This window comes from Peromyscus maniculatus, chromosome 22, assembly GCF_049852395.1.
Source record: "Peromyscus maniculatus bairdii isolate BWxNUB_F1_BW_parent chromosome 22, HU_Pman_BW_mat_3.1, whole genome shotgun sequence".
Classification (NCBI taxonomy): domain Eukaryota; kingdom Metazoa; phylum Chordata; class Mammalia; order Rodentia; family Cricetidae; genus Peromyscus; species Peromyscus maniculatus.
The window spans coordinates 506600-525601 of record NC_134873.1 but is presented as its reverse complement, the minus strand read 5'-3'; the positions used below and the strand labels follow the sequence as shown (position 1 = coordinate 525601).

At 40.5% G+C, this 19002-nt stretch overlaps 1 protein-coding gene and 1 long non-coding RNA gene across 2 annotated transcripts in view; both read right to left on the bottom strand.

Annotated features, from left to right (window-relative positions):
* LOC143270293 (uncharacterized) overlaps positions 1 to 19002 on the bottom strand; it is a 539180-nt gene that overhangs the window by 305320 nt on the left and 214858 nt on the right. The window lies entirely within an intron of this gene.
* Positions 1 to 19002, bottom strand: part of LOC143270139 (uncharacterized) — a 41812-nt gene that overhangs the window by 21233 nt on the left and 1577 nt on the right. Inside the window, exon 2 of the long non-coding RNA XR_013047107.1 lies at positions 15172 to 15214. This is a non-coding gene — a long non-coding RNA (uncharacterized LOC143270139). The remainder of the gene's footprint in view (positions 1 to 15171; positions 15215 to 19002) is intronic.

Below are 19002 nucleotides of genomic sequence, written 5' to 3'. Positions count from 1 at the left end.
CAATGAGCAAAGAGCATCAAGATCATGATGAGCAACCCTACAGACAACCAAACCAAACTAGTGGGAACTCATGACATTTAGACCAACACCTGTGGAGCCTCCATGGTACTGAGCTAGGCCCTCTGCATAATTCAGACAGTTGTATAGCTTGATTTGCTTAAGGGGACCCCTGGCAGTAGGATCAAGATCCATCGCTGGTAAATGAACTGGCTTTTTGGAGCCCACTCCTTATGGTGGGACACTTTGCACAACCTTTAGCCAGGGAGAAGGGCTTGGACCTGCCTCTACTGAATGCAACCAGGCTCTGCTGACTCTACATGGGGGGCCTTACCTTATTGTAGGAGGGAATGGAGGGGGAAGGAGGAGGGAAGAGAGAGATCTCTAATTGGTATGTAAAATGAATAAAACATTTCTTAAGAAAAGAAAGTAAATAAAAAATAAATTTGGTGCTGTGTAAATGTACCAAAACATTTGCAAATATAATTAGCAATTTATGAAAATAAAGGAATGCTTGAAACACTAAAAATAAATCTACTATATGACCCAGCTGCACCCCAACTGGCATATGTTCAAATGAATCAACATCCTACTTCAGAGATACTGGTTCCAAAGTCTTCATAGACTCCCTTTTCACAAGAACTAGGATATTGAAATAACCTAAATATCCATTGAAAATATTATAGCTCTGAGTTCAGAGGCTTCAGCAAAGTGTTATAAATCTGAAAATCAAGGAATGCTGGCAGTCAGGAGGCAGGGAATACCAGAAAATCGTACTATGCAATGCTCATACAAGAGATTTATTTGAAGGGAAAAATCTAGAAGGGTGTCTGCCTCTGCTCTTATGAGAAGCAGCAGAGAACTTTGCAGAATATAGGGCTTACATAGTGTTTCCTGCGAGTCAGAGTGTCCCATAGTAGGGACTGGTGGGAATTCATGTTCAGATCTTGGGGTGAACTCAGAGATTGGTGGTATTTCAAGTTCTGAGCATTGGCACTTTATTCTTTAGAGCAGAGATTGGATCCAACCTTCAGAGCACTTAGAGTGTTCTGTGTGTGGACCCTGGTGGTTAGAGGTCCTCAGGGGAGGGGCCTGACCACTCATTTGCCTCAAGGGGCTTGCATCATTGAGCAGATCAATGTACCAATGATAATGTGGCACATAAACATTATACAACACTATCAAGCTATAAAGAGTAATGAAATATTATAGCAGGCAACTGGATGGGTATTTTTTTAGAAAAAAAATCATATTAAGTGGAAAAACCCAGGCACAGAGAATGCAAACATTGAATGTTCTCTTACACCTGACCCTCTGATTCAAAATCTTCTTTAATGATTACATATCCAGAAGTAACTGCAGAAACCAATAAAGTGAAAAAGGGTTTGGTGTGTATACCACTGTGAAAACACTGTGAAAATGATCTATTCAGGGAAATAACTCTGTAAACTTCACTCTACTGGTTGGTTTAATTGTGTCCCTTAGGTTTGATTATCCTGGTTTCATCTTCAATAAATTCTAGAAGTTTTACAATATCCTTTTCATTTCTTCCTTCACTCAATTTTGTTTGAATTGTATGCTATTTAGCTTCTATGAATTTGAGTATTTTGATATGGTATATACTTTTAATAAATAGTGGTCATATATAATGCAGAATGTAATTTCATTATTTCTGTCTTTGTTGGCATTTGCTTTGTCATAATAAGAATTCACGTTTCAAGAATGCCCCATGTGCTGTCGAGAAAAGTCATGTATTCTTTAATGTTTTATTGGAATATTCTGTACATTTCTGTAAAATCCATTTGTTTGGACAGAATTTAAAAAAAAACACATATCATAAAATAGTCATAACTGTTAATAGTAAATATACATAAACAAGAAATTATATGCAAATTTTCAAAAGAGATATTCAAATGCTTTTCAATGGGAGGCTCCTCTAAATAAGAGAACAACTTCAATGAAAATTATGAAAACTAGAAAGGATTTGAGTGATGTTCTACAAGTTGTGAAAGAGAATAGATAGTACCCCCAACCTCAAAAAGTTACCATTCTTACTTGTAGGGAAAAGGGGCTGGTTAGAGAAATCGACCCAGAACCTAGAGCGTAGAATTAGGGAAGGATGGCTCAAATAAAGCCAGTGAGAGAAACACAGTTTAGCTCAAATCAGAACCATTTCTGCCGCTGTCCAACTGACTTGTGAAATCAACCAATCACAGAGCAGGAGAGTAGAATCCTGGCCCTAGGGCCCAGGACCAGGGAAAGAAACACAGCCTGTGTTTGGGACCTGAGCCAGAGAAATGAACACTTTATCCCCAAACCCAGAACCCAGGAAATATGTCCTGACTCTGAGACCAGTACCAAAATAACACTCTTGGACCCTAGAATCAGAGTAAATGAAAGAAATGTGCCCTGGCCTTAGAGGTAGTGTCAAAAAGCCAAGAAAGGACAGTGAAAGAAATACAGTTTAGCCTTGAAATCAGGGCCATCTCTGCCCCTTTCTCACAAAACTGGCCAATCCCTGGGCAGAAAATAAACTAACCAATCACAGTTGACTCTGAGCCCTAGACATCCTATATAAACTGCCCTGCCTGGTCAGTTGCCAGCTGTTCACTCCATCCTGGTAGAGGCAGCTACTCTCCTGGACTCCTCCTTCCCAAATAAACCTCTTTCTCAAAAGAGTATTGGGTGAAGACCTTCATTGACTGGTGAACAGAAGAGCCTTACTGGGACGTCCCATGGTGGACTGAGCAAGGGGGAGCTGAACAGAAGAACCTTGCTGGGAAGTCCCTTACTGGACTAAGCGAGAAAGAGCTGGTAACACTGAGCCAGACATTGTGGCTCTCCAGGAGAGGAGCAGGATTGCTGTTTCCTGTGGGGAAACCATCCCCCATCATACCATCATACCAGGTAAATCCTGACCTTCCCGAAGAGTCAGGATACCCTGACTTTCCCGAAGAGTCAGGGTACCCTTCCTTGCTGAAGCAGTTCCAGTCCTGACTCTCCCGAGAAGTCAGAAAACCTTCCTCTCCAAGGTTGGACTGTTTCTTTGCAGTCCAAGCCATCAGACTGTGCAAAACAGCTCCAGGTGTCCGGGCCACCTTCAGGGCAGAACTCTTGTTCTGAGTAGCTCGAGGTGTCTGGGATACCTCGCCTTCCAGGGCTGAATTGTCTCCTTGCAGTTTCAGCCATCAATTTACTAATATTTTGGTGCCAAAACCCTGGTCACCAAACCCAGAGTTTTTGCACTTTACTTACATTTGGTGCTGAAACCTGGGACACCAAACCCAGAGTTTCTGTGCTTTACTAACATTTGGTGCCAAAACCCGGGTCACCAAACCCAGAGTTTCTGTGGTTTACGGACATTTGGTGCCAAAACCCAGGACACCAAACCCAGAGTTTTTGCGGTTTACTTACATTTGGTGTCGAAACCCGGGATAGACTACCTTGGTGCCTGTGCTCTCCCCTTATGGTCTGAGCCACACTAAGACTCTATCCCTCATCTCCTGTCCATCTGCAACAGACCAAACTTCCAGCTCACCGATCGCTCAGCATTCCATCCAACAGCGGCAATTAGGTGAGTTCCCCTTTTGGTTGGTGTAAACCTTTTCCTGGGTCTGAGGAAGTGACCTTTGAATGTCCAGCACCCCTCTAGTACTCTTGGAAGTGGAGGTATCCCCAGACAGTGTCTTTAAGGCTAAGGCTGGCCCTCTTCACCTGACCACACCCCCATCCTAAGAGATGCAATCAGGCAGTTATAAGCATCCCTTCCTGTGCTCTCCCATCTTCTCACAAAAGGAGCCACAAAAGTCTACCATTTCAGCCTTTCCTCTGGATGATTCCTTCCCCCTAGAGCTCGGTTTTCTCTCGCCCTCTGGCTTCTACTAAAGCCCTGCTACCAGGCACCTGAGTCTCTCTGTTGGCTTAGCCGGGCTAAGCAGGACCCCAGTTGAGTTGGGTGATGACCCTCTGAATGGCTTGGTCCCTGGCCGGTCCTCCCTGAGTCAGGAGATGCCCATGACTACAGGCTGCAGTGAATGATTCCCTCCCCTCTCATCCATGGGAGCCCTGCACTCCATACCTTCTCACACCCCCTTGGGATGCCTCCTAGAAAATCTCAAGCCTTCACACCTGGCTCCTGATTTGAAAGGCCCTAAACTTGTTCGCTTGTGCAATAAAGTTTGGCCTCATTATCCTTTAGATAATCAATCTAAATGGCCACATAATGGCACACTAGATCCCAATAATATATGGGACCTTTACAACTATTGTGAGTGATCGGGGAAATGGAAAGAGACCCTATATGTCAAAGCCTTCTCTTACCTTCTCTCTAAGCCTTCTCTCTGTTCCCCCTGTTCCCCCACCCAGCTATTACTAGCTATGAAGTCAGAACAGGATGAAACATTTTCTTTTGAGCCAGCTAATGAGCAACCACTCTATAAACCAAAGCCAAAGTCCACATCTTCCTCTCTTGCCACACCAACTCCAGTGTCGTCTGTGTGACATGAACAATCATGTCAATTATAGCGTACGGGAGATACGTGTCCCATGGGACTAAGCTCCCTGGAGGTCCCTGCCAGAGTGCCTGTGTTATGTCTCCTTCTCGAAGGACACATACTTCACAGATCATGAGTTCTCAGGGCTATGTGTTCTGTATAACTGTTTTTCTGATAATGTTCTAATTAATCGATAAAACACAGCCAAAATTAATGAATGCTTGGGTTGTGAACTGTGGAGGAAAGGGGAAGCTGGACATGGACCTTAATTAGATATAGCAGAATGAACTATTCCTTAAAAACCTCAAGCCTCAAGCTGCTAGATAATAGAAAGTATAATAGTTCAGGCAATTCTAGGGAATGAACACTCACCCACTAGGAATCCTTTAGGAATCCCAACTAAAGTGATTTATGGCAGAAAACATTATCTCATAGGAGGCAGATGGTGGGCCCCTCTGTTGAGAAAGTTCAGCATGGAAAACTTAAGGACTACAGCAGAACTCCTTCCCCTTACAGGTGTAAAAGTACAAGAGTCCATATTCCAGCAGGTTAAAAGGTTTTATATTAGAAGAGATATGTGGTAAAGAACTGAAGAAAGACTTAGGGAGGATCTGCAGCATCCAAATTGGCTAAATGGGTCATGAGAACCAGAAAAGTAGAAGTACATAATAAACTAGCAAGCGGCTGAGATAAAGATGAAGGACACAGCTGCAAGAAGCCTACACAAGTCTAGGAACTGTACTAAGTTTAAAAAACACAGACTGCTCTTTGGGTCATAAAGTTCTTGTGAGTGAAGGCATATGTCTAGCACCAATTAGTAACTGTGTGCTTGATTTTTTTAAAGATGATGTAATTGAATTATTGCCAAGCTCTTGTTCCTTGTATGACTTGATAGTTTTCTTTTCTGTATATAAACTACTGATTTGCAGAAGTAAAATTGCAGCAGATTCAAACCGCTTTTGAGTGTGTTGTCTGTCTGTCAGTCGCCGAATCCTCGCCTTCCTGACTACCCAAGCCCTGATTCTCCTACGGTCGTGGTACTCCCAGTGGGGCAGTCCGTGGCACTCTCTTCCAGTCCCCTCAATTTCCCTTTCTCCATCCTCAGAAACAGGTCATCCACCAGGTCAACCCTCCCTGGCATCCACTTTTAATACACAAACAGCCCCTAGTCCTCCTGTTCATTGTTCCTGCTCTACCTTGGGACCTCCTATACCTCCTCAATCTAGACCAGCCCCAGTTCTTCGTTTGTGAGTGGTTGCTGGGGTGGATGGTCTAGTCAGGGTAAATGTCCCCTTTTCATTATCTGAGCTCTCCCAAATATAAAATAGGTTGGGGTCCTATACGGTCAATTCTTCCACTTTTTTATTAAATAATTCCAGTACATTACCCAATCCTATGATCTTACCTTTCATGATGTCTATATGATTGTTTGTACAAACAATCTTGCCCCAGAGGAGCTTAGGTGAGTCTGGGATCAGGCTAGGGTCCATGCAGGCAAACTCCATCCAACAGATAACACCTACCCAGTGGGGGCTAGGGCAGTCCCAGACCAGGAGCCTGGATGGGATTACAATAACCCAGGGGACATTCTAGCTAGAAATAGGTTTGAACCTGCCTCCTAGTTGGCTTCTGCAAGACTGTCCTTAAGTCAATAAATCATGAAAAAGTCCAAGAGGTCATACAGGGGAAAAATGAAAACTCATCTGAATTCCTTAACTGCTTTACAAAGGCCCTCTCACAATGTATCAACCTGGATCCTGAGACTCCAGATGGAAAGCACCTCCTTATGAAGCCAACCTTTGAGTCACCCATTACTGTCCTTTCTCTTCACCCTCTGTCACACCTTTTAACATATAAGGCCCTTCTAACATTACCTCCCTCTCAAGTTCTCTCCCTTCAGGTGGCACTGGTTGAGAACACAGCACTGACTTTTCAACCATGTCCACCTCTTTACATCTCAAATCTTCTCTCCCAACCAGTCCTGGAATACTCCCCATCACACTCACACATTGAGACCCTAAGAGAGTTACCACCCCATCTGATACATATGCAGAAATGAGCATTACTTCAGGCCACTTACATGGTATACAGATGGCAGCATCTTCCTATATAAAGGAGTACATGGAGTGGAATATGCAATTGTCTCAGATACCATAGTGGTCAAAACGCAAGCTCTTCCAGCCCATACCACAAATCAGCAGGCTGAACTGGTAGTTCTAACCCATGCTTCTCAAATAGCAGACAACCCTCAAAACTATATACAGACCACCTTAAATAATAACTAAAAGTGTTAATGGTCTTAACTGCCTAAGGAAGAGATAGAGACAAGTAGAATGGGTAAGAAAAGCAGGTCGATGTTTTTTTTTGTTTGTTTGTTTGTTTTGCTTCTGTGAAACAGATTTGACTACCAGTGAGAGACATAAACTAAGGGTGACAAGTTGGAAAAATATTTTCCATATAGATGTAAGTAAAAATAAGAAAGCATGGCTATTCTAATATCTCATCATTTTGATTTCAAACCAGACCTAGTCTGAAGAGACTGGAAGAAAATGCTATACTCCTAAAAGAGATACTACAATCCTAACTATATATTCACTCAACACAGAGACACCAGATTTCATAAAATAGTTTTAGTTTAAAACTACAGAACAATGTCAACAAAGTGATATTGTACCTCATTCTCACTGATAGGCAAGTCATCTGGAAAAAGACTAAATAAAGAAATTGTAAAGTAAAATTATGTAGAATGTTAATTCTACTTCTATATTTAGCAAAATTGAGCATGTCTGAATTTCTAGATAGATTACATGTTTACATTAAGGAGAGGTGGTTCAGTATGAAAAAAGCAACTTTCAGTAAACTGTGCTCATATAAAAATAACTTTAAGAGCCGGGCGGTGGTGGCGCACGCCTTTAATCCCAGCACTCGGGAGGCAGAGCCAGGAGGATCTCTGTGAGTTCGAGGCCAGCCTGGGCTACCAAGTGAGTCCCAGGAAAGGCGCAAAGCTACACAGAGAAACCCTGTCTCGAAAAACCAAAAAAAAAAAAAAATAACTTTAAAATTTCTTCAAAATATGAGCATCATGGTCAAGAATTCATTTGTTTCCTAACAACTAGTGGCCTATAATGCTCAAAACTTTGACAAGACAATCATTTTTATGAATTTTAATACAAAATATACAAAAACTAGAACAATTCTGGTAATTCTTTTGTCACACACTGACAAGACCTTCCATGTCTATGGAGACAAGGTGATGTAACTTAAGACTCATTTGTCCTCAAAATGCAAAGTCCATACAGCAATGAAAAACAACATTGGATATTGGTCTTCTTCAAAACTCTGAGCACATAGACTTACAGCCTGCATTTCCTTCTCTGAGAATCAGGACATAAAAAATTATGGGGACATCATAGAGGGTCTAGCTATCCTCCAAAACTGATACTTCATTTGAATTTTGGAAAAAGTTAATGACACAGTATGCTAATTTACTAATTCTACTTATTAAGCCCATTGTAACTTTAGAATATCTGGAAAGTCTAGACGTCTCTACCAATGAATGTAGTCTCACTATGTATATCTGTGTAGAGTAGAACTGTCTTTGTAGACCAGGCTGGCCTTGAACTGAGACATATCTGACAGCTTCTGCCTCCCAAGTGCTGGGATTGTATCTGTGCCTGTTCTACACATGTGCCAAAATACCTGTTTTCAGAAAAAAGTCAAATCACTGTAAGAACTAATTTTTGCTAAAGGAGGGTTCTAAAGTATGGTGGTATTTTATTTGTACTGAAATGTGATTTTATTTGTATGTTAATAAATAAAGTTGCCCGAGGGACAGAGCTAATAGCAAGCCATAGCAGAGCTAGGCATTCGTGGTGCACGCCTTTAATCCCAGCACTTGGTAGAAGAGCTAGGCAGATCTCCGTGTGGTCAAGGATACAGTCAGTGTTGGAGACACATGCCTGTAATCTCAATACCATAGAAGACCTGGAGGGCTGTACATACAGGCAGTGATGAGGCAGTCATGTGTTTGGGTTTACAACCAATGAGAAGGCAGAACAGAAAGACTATATAAAGACAGACACACAGGAAGTAGGTCTCTTTCAGAGAGGTAGGACCACCACAGGAGGAAGGGTAAGGTTTTAGCTCTGAGCTCTGACCTCTTGGCTTTCTTCTTTACATTGGTTCTGTGTTTCTTATTTAATAAGATGGTTGGTTACATCTACACTAAAGTATTAAGTATAAGTATATTTTCTATAATTTAAATTGATGACACATGGAAAGAAGGAAGAATAAATAAAACTTCACAGATTTGAACAAGCCAAAGTTCATGTTATATTATACCTTCAACATGAACTATCAAAATCATCTAAGGTACACAAACATGTATCACATAGTATCATGTTTTCAAACTACTGTGAGAAATATTTTGTCATTTAATGTGAAAGATACTAATTAAAAGGAAAATATGTACATTTGGGCAGTAGTAGTATCAGAAGTAGCACAGAAAACTCTCATGACCCTATGGCTGGCTGGCAAGGAATTATCGGATCTGGTTGATACAGGTGCAGATGTTACCATTATTAGAAAGGAGGAATGGCCCATAACTTGGTCATTAGATGCTACCTTGACCCCTTTGAAGGGAATAGGACAAAGTCAAAACCATGAAAGGAGTTCAAAAATTTTAAATTGGAAAGATCAGGACAGTTATCAAGGTATCATACAACCTTGTGTTATAGCCAGATTACCAATCATCTTCTTGGGTAGAGACTTATCTCAACTTGGAATAATCATGTGCAGTACTAATGATGTTATTACCACTCAAATGTTGAAAAATGGGTACTTACCAGGTAAAAACTTAGGAAAACATGGAACAGGAATACTAAAACCTCTAGAGGCCACCCCTAGTCAAAAAGAGCAGGATTAGACCATTTTTTCCATGGGGGTCATTGATACTCCTGTGACTCATGCAGAAAAAATCAGCCTGTGTGGGTCAATCAATGGCCTGTTACCCATGAAAAATTATTGACTGCACAGCAGCTGGTACAGAAGTAGCTTGAAGCTGGCCATATCACCCCTAGTAATTCTCATTAGAATACTCCTATCTTTGTTATTAAGGAAAAAATCAGGTAAATAGCGGCTATTACAAGTTTTAAGGGCAGTGAATAAAATGATGGTATTGATGGGAGACTTTCAACCTGGCCTCCCTTCACCCATCACCATACCTTTGGGACATTTCAAAGTTATCATAGACTTGAAAGATTGCTTTTTTTTACCATCCCCTTTCACCCAGAGGATCAAAAATGCTTTGCCATTCAGCCTACCTGCCATCAATTTTAAAGCACCAGTGAGGAGATGTCAATGGCATGTCCTCCCACAGGACATGGCTAATAATCCCACTTTATATAAATCTTATGTTGCTCTTGCAATGTAATCAGTAAGAAATCATTGGCCAGTCATGCTGCACACTAATTTCATTTCCATCATTTTCCTTTTGTTTCTATCTCCCCCACTTCTAAAAGCAAGCAAACAAACAAACAAAGAAACAAACACCACAGTTACAGCTTTGGTCAGATGGCTTAGTGGGTGAAGGTGCTTCCTGCCAAAGCTCATCATATGAGTTAAATTCCTGGGACCCACGTGGAGAAAGGGGTGACCTGACTCTAGCAAGTTCTCATCTGACCCTCACACACGTACCATGGCGTGTCTGTGTATACACGCACATCCCTGCACATACATACATACATACATACATACATACATACATGCAATAGATTATGCTGAGTGTGAGGACTCCTCAGAAACTTACCTTCAACAACCCAAAAGCTTGACTAAGCACACAAGTATTATAATTCACTATGCAACAGTCTCTAGTTTTATATACATTTAAAGCATTTTGTTAAGAATGTAAAATGAGCAGTTTTTAAAACCATGTTTAGATATAGGCTTGGTAGTGCAGGCCTCTAAGCTTAATTACTTAGGAAACTGGGGCAGAAGAATGCTGAGTTCAAGGCCATCCTGCTATAGAGTGAGTTCAAAACCATCCTGGGCAACTGAATGAGACTCTGTCTCAAAATGAATAAAAATTTAAAAGGTGCTTGAGACCCAGGTGGGTGGTAGAGTACATGCACAGCAGTGGTGAAACCTCAGTCCAGTATCAGTCCAGTCAAACAAACAAACAAACAAACCAGCCAAGGCTTAATAAATCAAATAAATTTATAAATCATTTCCATTCAGATAAAAATTTTAAGTCACAGTAATTCTAAAGCTAGGGAACATTATTTTATTCAAATTGAGGTATTTTATGAAATATCCAACATCTTCAGGAAGTTTTCTTCTAATATGGAAGCTACCTGAAATAATGACAAGGTTAATTAATACCTTAATTTTTACTTATGCCACATTCTGAATGCAGGATATTTAGAAAAGATTATTTTTACCAAACTATTACCTACTGTCTTTTTCCAGTTTATGTAACTCATAATAACTCTGGATTTAGTCACATCCCAAGTGGATTTTGAACAAACTTCTTGTCATCAATTGTCATATGTATCCTGATATGTTCAACAACTGGTAAATGTAGTTTGTTTCATGAAATAAAATTTAGTGAGTCCTTGGTTCAAAATAAATATTTGCGCCGGGCGTGGTGGCACACGCCTTTAATCCCAGCACTCGGGAGGCAGAGCCAGGCGGATTTCTGTGAGTTCAAGGCCAGCCTGGGCTACCAAGTGAGCTCCAGGAAAGGTGCAAAGCTACACAGAGAAACCCTGTCTCGAAAAAACAAAAAAAAAAATTGCTCATATTCTTTAGAAAGTATTATATTGGAGTGGAGAGGCAGGAATGATATAGATGCAGTGGTCATATATAAAGTTCTCAAAAAAAAATTTAAAATAAAAAACTACTATCTTGCACTGATGAGGCAACATTTTGCCCTTTGTATAGATTCTCACATATCTTAGTAAAACTATTTGTTAACCTTGTAATACAGTTGTGCTGTGGGATGGTCTGTATGTCAAATCTGTTGCTCTGATTGGTCAATAAAGAAAACACTGATTGTCCAGTGGCCAGGCAGGAGGAAGTATAGGCAGGACAAGGAGGAGAAGAATTCTGGGAAGTGGAAGGCTGAGTCAGAGAAACTGCCAGCCACCACCATGACAAACCGCATGTGAAGACACTGGTAAGCCACAAGCCACGTGGCAAGGTATAGAGTTATAGAAATGGATTAATTTAAGCTATAAGAACAGTTGGCAAGAAGCCTGCCACAGCCATACAGTTTGTAAGTAAAAAAAAAAAAGAAGAAAGAAATCATTGGCCAGAAATGTATATAATCCACTATATGGATGATATTTTGATAGCTGGAAAAGATGGTGGCAAGGTTTTAAAATGTTATGATGAACCTAATAATGCCTTGCAAAGTAAGGGACTGGAGATAGCACTTGATAAAGTTCAGCTAAAGGTTCTATATACTTATCATGGATTCCAAATGATGGCGTCTAAAATTTCCTCTCAGAAATTAGAGTTAAGATTAGGTAAATTTAAAACCTTAAATGATTTTTAAAAACTTCTTGGAGATATTAATTGACTTATCCCATATTTGAATCTCAGTAAGAGTGATGTAAAAACTCTTTATGATATATTACCTGGAAATGCTAGTGCCATGTCTCCCTGTGAGCTTACTCTGGCAGGGAGAAAAGCATTTCAAATCATAGAACAAGCCATACGATCACAAGCTGCCACATTTATGGATTATGATAAACCTTTGAAATTTATTATATGTAGAACAGTTCTTTCATCAACTGCTGTTTTTTGGCAGACTGCACCTTTAATGTGGATGCATCTCCCGGCCACACATAAAAGGGACATTGGACCATATTATGAGGCTGTATCTCATCTTATAATTTTAGGGAGAGAACAAGGAAGGTGCTATTTTGGTAGAGAACCAGATGTTATTATACATACTTATACCAAAGAACAAATTGATTGGCTTATGCAAACTACTGAATTCTGGCTTATTGCTTTGGCCTCATATTTGGGAATCTTAGATAATCATTACCCTCCAGATAAACTTATTGATTTTGCCAATAAGCATGAATTTGTATTTTCTATGTGACATCATTTGTTCCCTTGACGTATGCCCTATTGATATTCACTGATGGCTCCTCAACAGGCACCAATGCTTTTGCTTATAATTATGAAGTAGTACAATTTACTACAAATGGCTCCTTTGCATAAATAACAGAGCTACATGCTGTCATTGCAGTTTTTCAGCATTTTCTGATCAATTTCTTAATATCCATACAGATAGTGCTTACATTACACACTCTGTGACTTTGCTGGAAACTACCAGTCAAAATAAAAATGTTGCCAACACTGGGGATTTGTTTAGGAAATTACAAACACTTATTCAAAGGAGAACTTGTCCTTTCTTCATAAGGCACTTATGTGCTTATTCTGGACACCCAGGGCCTTTGGCTGAGGGAAATCAGAAAGCTCAACCAGCTGCTTGCCCATGATCCTCTAATGCACCAAAATTGGAAAGTTTTTAAAGATTTATTTGTGTGTGTGTGTGTGTGTGTGTGTGTGTGTGTGTGTGTGTGTGTATGCCTTTTTCTGATTGTTTAATTGGAACGATTTGGACATTTCACCATATATATGTATTTCATATATATTTATGTATTTTGCATTTATACATGAAATATATGCATTTATCATACATAATGAATCATATATGAATATATATACATGTTTCATATGTGTTTTATATATCATATTTATATGACATATCTGCATGTATATATTTCAAAGTTCCATAAAGACTTATAGCATATTGTCCTGTTGTACAGCAGCTTCCTCTAAATTGAAAAATTCACTCATGTAGGGAGCTGGAAAATTCATGAAATTCAGGAAGTAAACATACTTCCCATTTGAGAAATCTGAAGCTTACAAGATTTGTGAAGTCCCTTCCCTGTCTTTATAAAAACATTAGATAAATGGAGGAGACTCTGACCTGCCAAACTGCCTAGAGGAGATTTTGGACCTGGTGAGCTGCTTGCAAATTGCACAGAGAGCTCATCCAGGAATACAGCTTTCAACACTTGCCACCCACGCTGGGATGGACTTTTCTGGTGATGCAACTGCTTTTGAGTCACGCCTGCTCCTGTAAGTAACCCCTCACCTACACTCCAATTAAAAAGCCTGCCAAGAAGTCATTAGCTCACCAAATTGGTGCAATCATGACTTTGGTCTCTCATTGGGTGACAGACCTGTGTGTTTTATCTTCCCAGAAAAAGTTTAGATACAACTCCTCAACATGTATAAATTCCATGTCCATAGATACAAGCAACCATGGATTGAAAATGCTGGAAAAAACCATTTGTGTAGTGAACACATGCAGACCTTTGGTTGTCATTAGTTTCTAAACCAGCAGTTCTCAACCTGTTGGTCATGGCTGTCAGAAAACAGGTATTTCGTATCATCTTAGGAACTGTGACACCACTCAGTGACAAAATTACAGTTACGAAGTAGCAACAATAATACTGTTATAGTTGTGGCTCACCACAACATGAGGAACTGCATTGCAGAGCCACAGCGTTAGGAAGGTTGAGAACCACTGCTCTAAATGGTTCTAATTCAGAACAGCTGTCTGCAGATCATTTACGTGTGTTAGCTGTCCTTCATCACCTAGACGTGATCTAGAGGTCATCTGCAAATTCTACCCTAGATAGAAGAGACTTGAGCAGCAAAGATTTTGTGTACAATCTTTGTTAATGCCAAAGAATAGTACAATTTTTTGTATCTCTATTTTAAATTTCTTAATAAAACTTATAACTAAAGAAATGAATAATTGTGCCAGCAAGACAGCTCACAGCAGGTCAAAGAATTTCCTGAGCACAGGCCTGATGATCTGAGTTAGATCTTCAGACCCATAGTGGGAGGAGAGAACCAAGCCCCAAAAGTTGTCATGTGAGCTCCACACCCACACCTGACATGCATTCACACACACACACACACACACACACACACACACACACACACACACACATATACACACACACACATACACACACACACACACACACTGAAAATAATATCGATAATGATAATAATAATAATAATAATAATAATAATAATAATAAAAGAAATTAGTAACTGACATTTGCCTAATATAAACAAGTCCTGGGGTTCATCCTCTTCACCAAAGAAAAGAAATGAGTAACCGAATAGTGAGGCTGTTAAAAACCAAGCATAGAAAATGGATATATAGTCTGCATCTTTATGTCTAGCCATCAATAAAGGGGTTGCTATGCACCCCCTGCTGGCCAAAATCATTCCACTACTTGCTTCTGTAAATACAGTTTTATAGGAAAGTGTAAGTCCTCTTCACATGTTGCCTGTGGCTGCTTTTCTACTATGAACCCCAAGCTGATGCTCAGACAGATTTTTAGCACATCTGTGATCAGAAGTCTCAGAACCTCTACCCCAGCATCCTAGCCTCCATGAGTTCCATAACCTGGCCACCCTTTGCATCACCATCATAGCCATGGGCAGTACACATATTCTCCAAGAATCCTCTCCAAGGTCCCCCGACTCAGGCCCTTCTTCCCACCCTTCTCCTTGGGAAGTAAGCTCCCTCCACCCTCCACCCTCCACCCCTCCTTCATTAAACCATGGGCTTCCTCCTAACCTGTTTGAAGCAGCTCTCCACAAGGTTAGGTGGAAACATATTTCTGCACAAAAACATCAGAGAAGGGAAAGTGGTTAGAGTTTGGGAGTGAGCCAAAGGTCATTCCTGCACTGATAGCCATGGAAACAGTAGCAGCAGGCAATGTAGAAATGCATGGTGTGGGCCCAGTGTTGAGCAAAGTACCTGCCCTCCATCATCTGACATAAATCCTGCAATGACCCTAGAAGTAAACACTGTAAACATCTCTAGCTTCCACAGGAGGTAACCGAAGGCCAGAGGAGATCGCCCAGACCCATAGAGCTGCTCAGAGGTGCAGATATACTTACCATGGATTGATTATAGTTAGGCCGCTCCCAAAGTCATGGAATCTGATTGCCATAACAGTGATGGTGGAGCCTTGGACTAAAGAAGTTTACAGAGTAATAGGAAGTGGCCTTGTTTTTGATATGCTTACTCTGGATAACCATCATGTGCTCTTTGCCGTGTTAGGATGCAGCTAGAAGGTCCTCACTAGATGCTTGTGCAAAGATTCTTTTGGGCCCTGTATAACCTTTGTAAATGACTCAGTTTTCTTTCCTGATTCCTCAACTCTGTTCCTTGCATTCAAGCCTGCCATTTGACATAGAATTAAGGGTTGGATATCATATAAACATTGTATTTGTACTACAGCATATTGGCCTTCTCCAACAAGCTGATCCTGGAAGACTTGTATTCCTTTATCCCTCCATTGTTTTTCTATGTTTTTAGCCTCTTCCGTGAACCACATTTGCCACTGGAGCTGTTGACCATGTTCCAGAACAGCCTGTGCCATCTCCTGCCAGTCCTGTGGTATAATCCTATTATATGTTCACCAGGAGTTTAACATTTGCTTTACATATGGGGAATGCATGCCATAAGATACTATTGCTTCCTTAAACCTTCATAAATCTAACATTTCCATTGGAGTCCAAATATTTTGTGTATTCACTTGATCAGGTAACTGCTGTACAGTTACTGTATAAATTAAGGTTGATTGTGTGAAAACAGGCATTCTTTCTGTAACCTTATGATCCAATCTTGAAACAACTTCACTGTTACTTTCTTCTCGCTGAATTTGAATTTCTCTATAATTCATTTTAACAGGTTTAACAGGTTTTTCTAAAACTTTTATCCTGGCACTTAAATTGACTATCTTTTTAAATATTAAAATAGCATAAGAAAAGCAATAAAGTGCATCATTCGATCAATATTAATCTTCTTGTATAGTTGTTCCATTGTCAGACTGCCTAAAATTTCAAACAATGCCCAATTTTCTTCCAGTGTACACATAAAACCCATTTTTTTTTGTGTGTGGAAAAATTGTATAAAGGATTAGAAGACAGGGGTTCAATATTCCAGGCTAATGGGGATGAAAGTGCTAAGAAACTTGATCTGGCATCATGGTTTGCCTTCTTGTTCTGAAAGGTTTCACTGTACTCTGTGAGTGCGAGCAGTTATCACATGTCCAGTGAGACAAAAGGAAAGAATTAACATAGTGAAAATCACAGCTGTATACATTTACAGTGATCTAGGCAGGCATGGTGAAGGTGTGGTACATAGACTTGCATTTGAGTTCAACCCTGTACCTTTTGGATTTCTGCTTATTTATTGAATTGTTTTTAATGGTTAATTACTCCCTGCTGGATCTTCTCTCCCTCTAGTTCTAGGATGGGACTCAGGGTCTCTTGTACACTTGATGAAAGCTCTACTCCTGAGCCATGCCCTCTTACTCCATCACTCATGTATGCTTTTACTAGCCTACAGTCAGCCTTTAAAAAAGATCACATTTATTCAGTGTGTGTATGTGTGTGTGAGAGAGAGAGAGAGAGTGTGTGTGTGTGTGAGTGTGTACAAAGCAGTCAGAGGACAGTCTGTGGGAGTTAGTTCTCTCCTTTCACCGTGTGGGACCAGGACTGAACTCAGGCCATCCAGCTTGGCAGCAATCCTCTTTACCCATCAAACCACCTTGTCCTCCCCACCCCCACTTCTGCAAATAGTTTGTTTTGTGAACTCTATTCCAGCAACTCACCTTTGCCACCGCAGCTTGAAAGCACCTGCAGAACTACACAGTGAATAAATGCAGCTGTGTTTTAACACCATGATTAAAAAATGCCAACAACACAGATATCAGGCCATATTTGATTCACAGACTAAAATGTCAACTCCCACACAATCTTGTTGTTTCTGGGTCTTAGAGAATTTGTTCCAGACACACCCTCCATCCTAGGTAGACTCCAAACCCCTTGTATTTCTAAAGTCTTTTACATAAAATGGCATCATATTTGCACAGAACACATTCCTGTCTTCTTTCATTTTTAACTCATCTCTATATTACGTTTAACACCTAGCACAGTGGGTAAAGGAGCTTGTCACCAAACTTGAAGTCCTGTGTTCAATCTCTGGGACTTACATGGTAGAGGAGAGAATGGACGCCAAAAAAGTTGTCCTCTGACCACACACATGCAGTAATAAATACAAGAATAACTCCACCTAGCACAACTTCAATACTCTGCATATACTTGCAATGCTATATTGTTTAGGGAATAAGAAGAAAAGTCTGTTTGTGCCCAGTACAGATGCAAATTGAACAACTTTTTATCAATTGATTGATCGATTTTTGGTGCTGAGAATTAAATCCAATCCTTTGCACATTCTAAACTCACACTACCACTGATTTTTTAAAAAAGATTTATTTTGAGGATGGAGAGATGGCTCAACATTTAAGAGTGCCTGTTGCTCTCACAGAGAACCCAGATTCTGCTCCCAGCACCCACAGGGCTGCTCACAACTCCCTGTAGCTCTTGTTCCAGAGGATTCAAGGCCTCTTTCTGGACTCCATGGTCACAGCACACACAGTGCACATATATACATGGAGTCAAACACTCACACACATAAAATAGAAATTATTTTTATCTTTTTAATTATGTGTATTCACATGTGGCTATGTGCACTTGAGTTCAGGTGACTGCAGAGACAGAAGAAAGAGTTGGACCCTCTGGTTCTGAGCCACCTGACCTGGTCCTTTCAAAGAACAGCAAGCATTGTTAACCTCTGAACCATCTCTCCAGCCTTACCATAGAGTTTTAAAAAGTATTCCTTGGTAGTTTCATATATGAGCACATGTATATTTAGATCATGTCTAACTCTCTTCTTTTTCCTCTTCAACTCTTCTTGACTCCTCCTAACTCCTTTTAACTTCATGTTGCTACCTCCTCCTCTTTATCCACGGAGTCCATTTAGTGCTGCCCACCAACCACTGGAGCATGGGCAACCTATCATGGGCCACACTACTGAAGAAAACTGCCCTTTCTTCCTCCAGAACCCATCAACTGTCAAGAGCTCTTGAAGCTAGATGTGAGCTGATTGATTGACTTTCTGATACGGGGTGTTTCTACTCAACTCAGGCTGGCCTTGAACTCCTGCTTCTTCTGTCTCAGCCTCCTAAATGCCGAGATAATTGGAGTGCAGCTCTAGGCTTGACTAACTGAACACTTTATATCCAGTGTTGGTTTTATTGAGGAGGTTGATTTGTGGATCTGCAGAGCCAGCTGCTGGACTGTAGGAAAGAGACAAATGTTCAGGATCCTGACTGGTTTGGACTCTGTTGAATGCTCTTGGGATTTTAGGTGATTTCAAGTTATCATTTAGTAACTAGGAACTTGATGTCCCAGAGAAGAGAGAGAGACTGCTCATCTTCTGTGCTGTCCTGTGTCTGTGAGTGTTCAGAGCAAAGTGAGAAGCAACACTGAGGCTTCAGAGGACCAGTTCATTTGGAGCAAAATACTGAAAGGGGCTTCGTTCGCACTGAGAAGG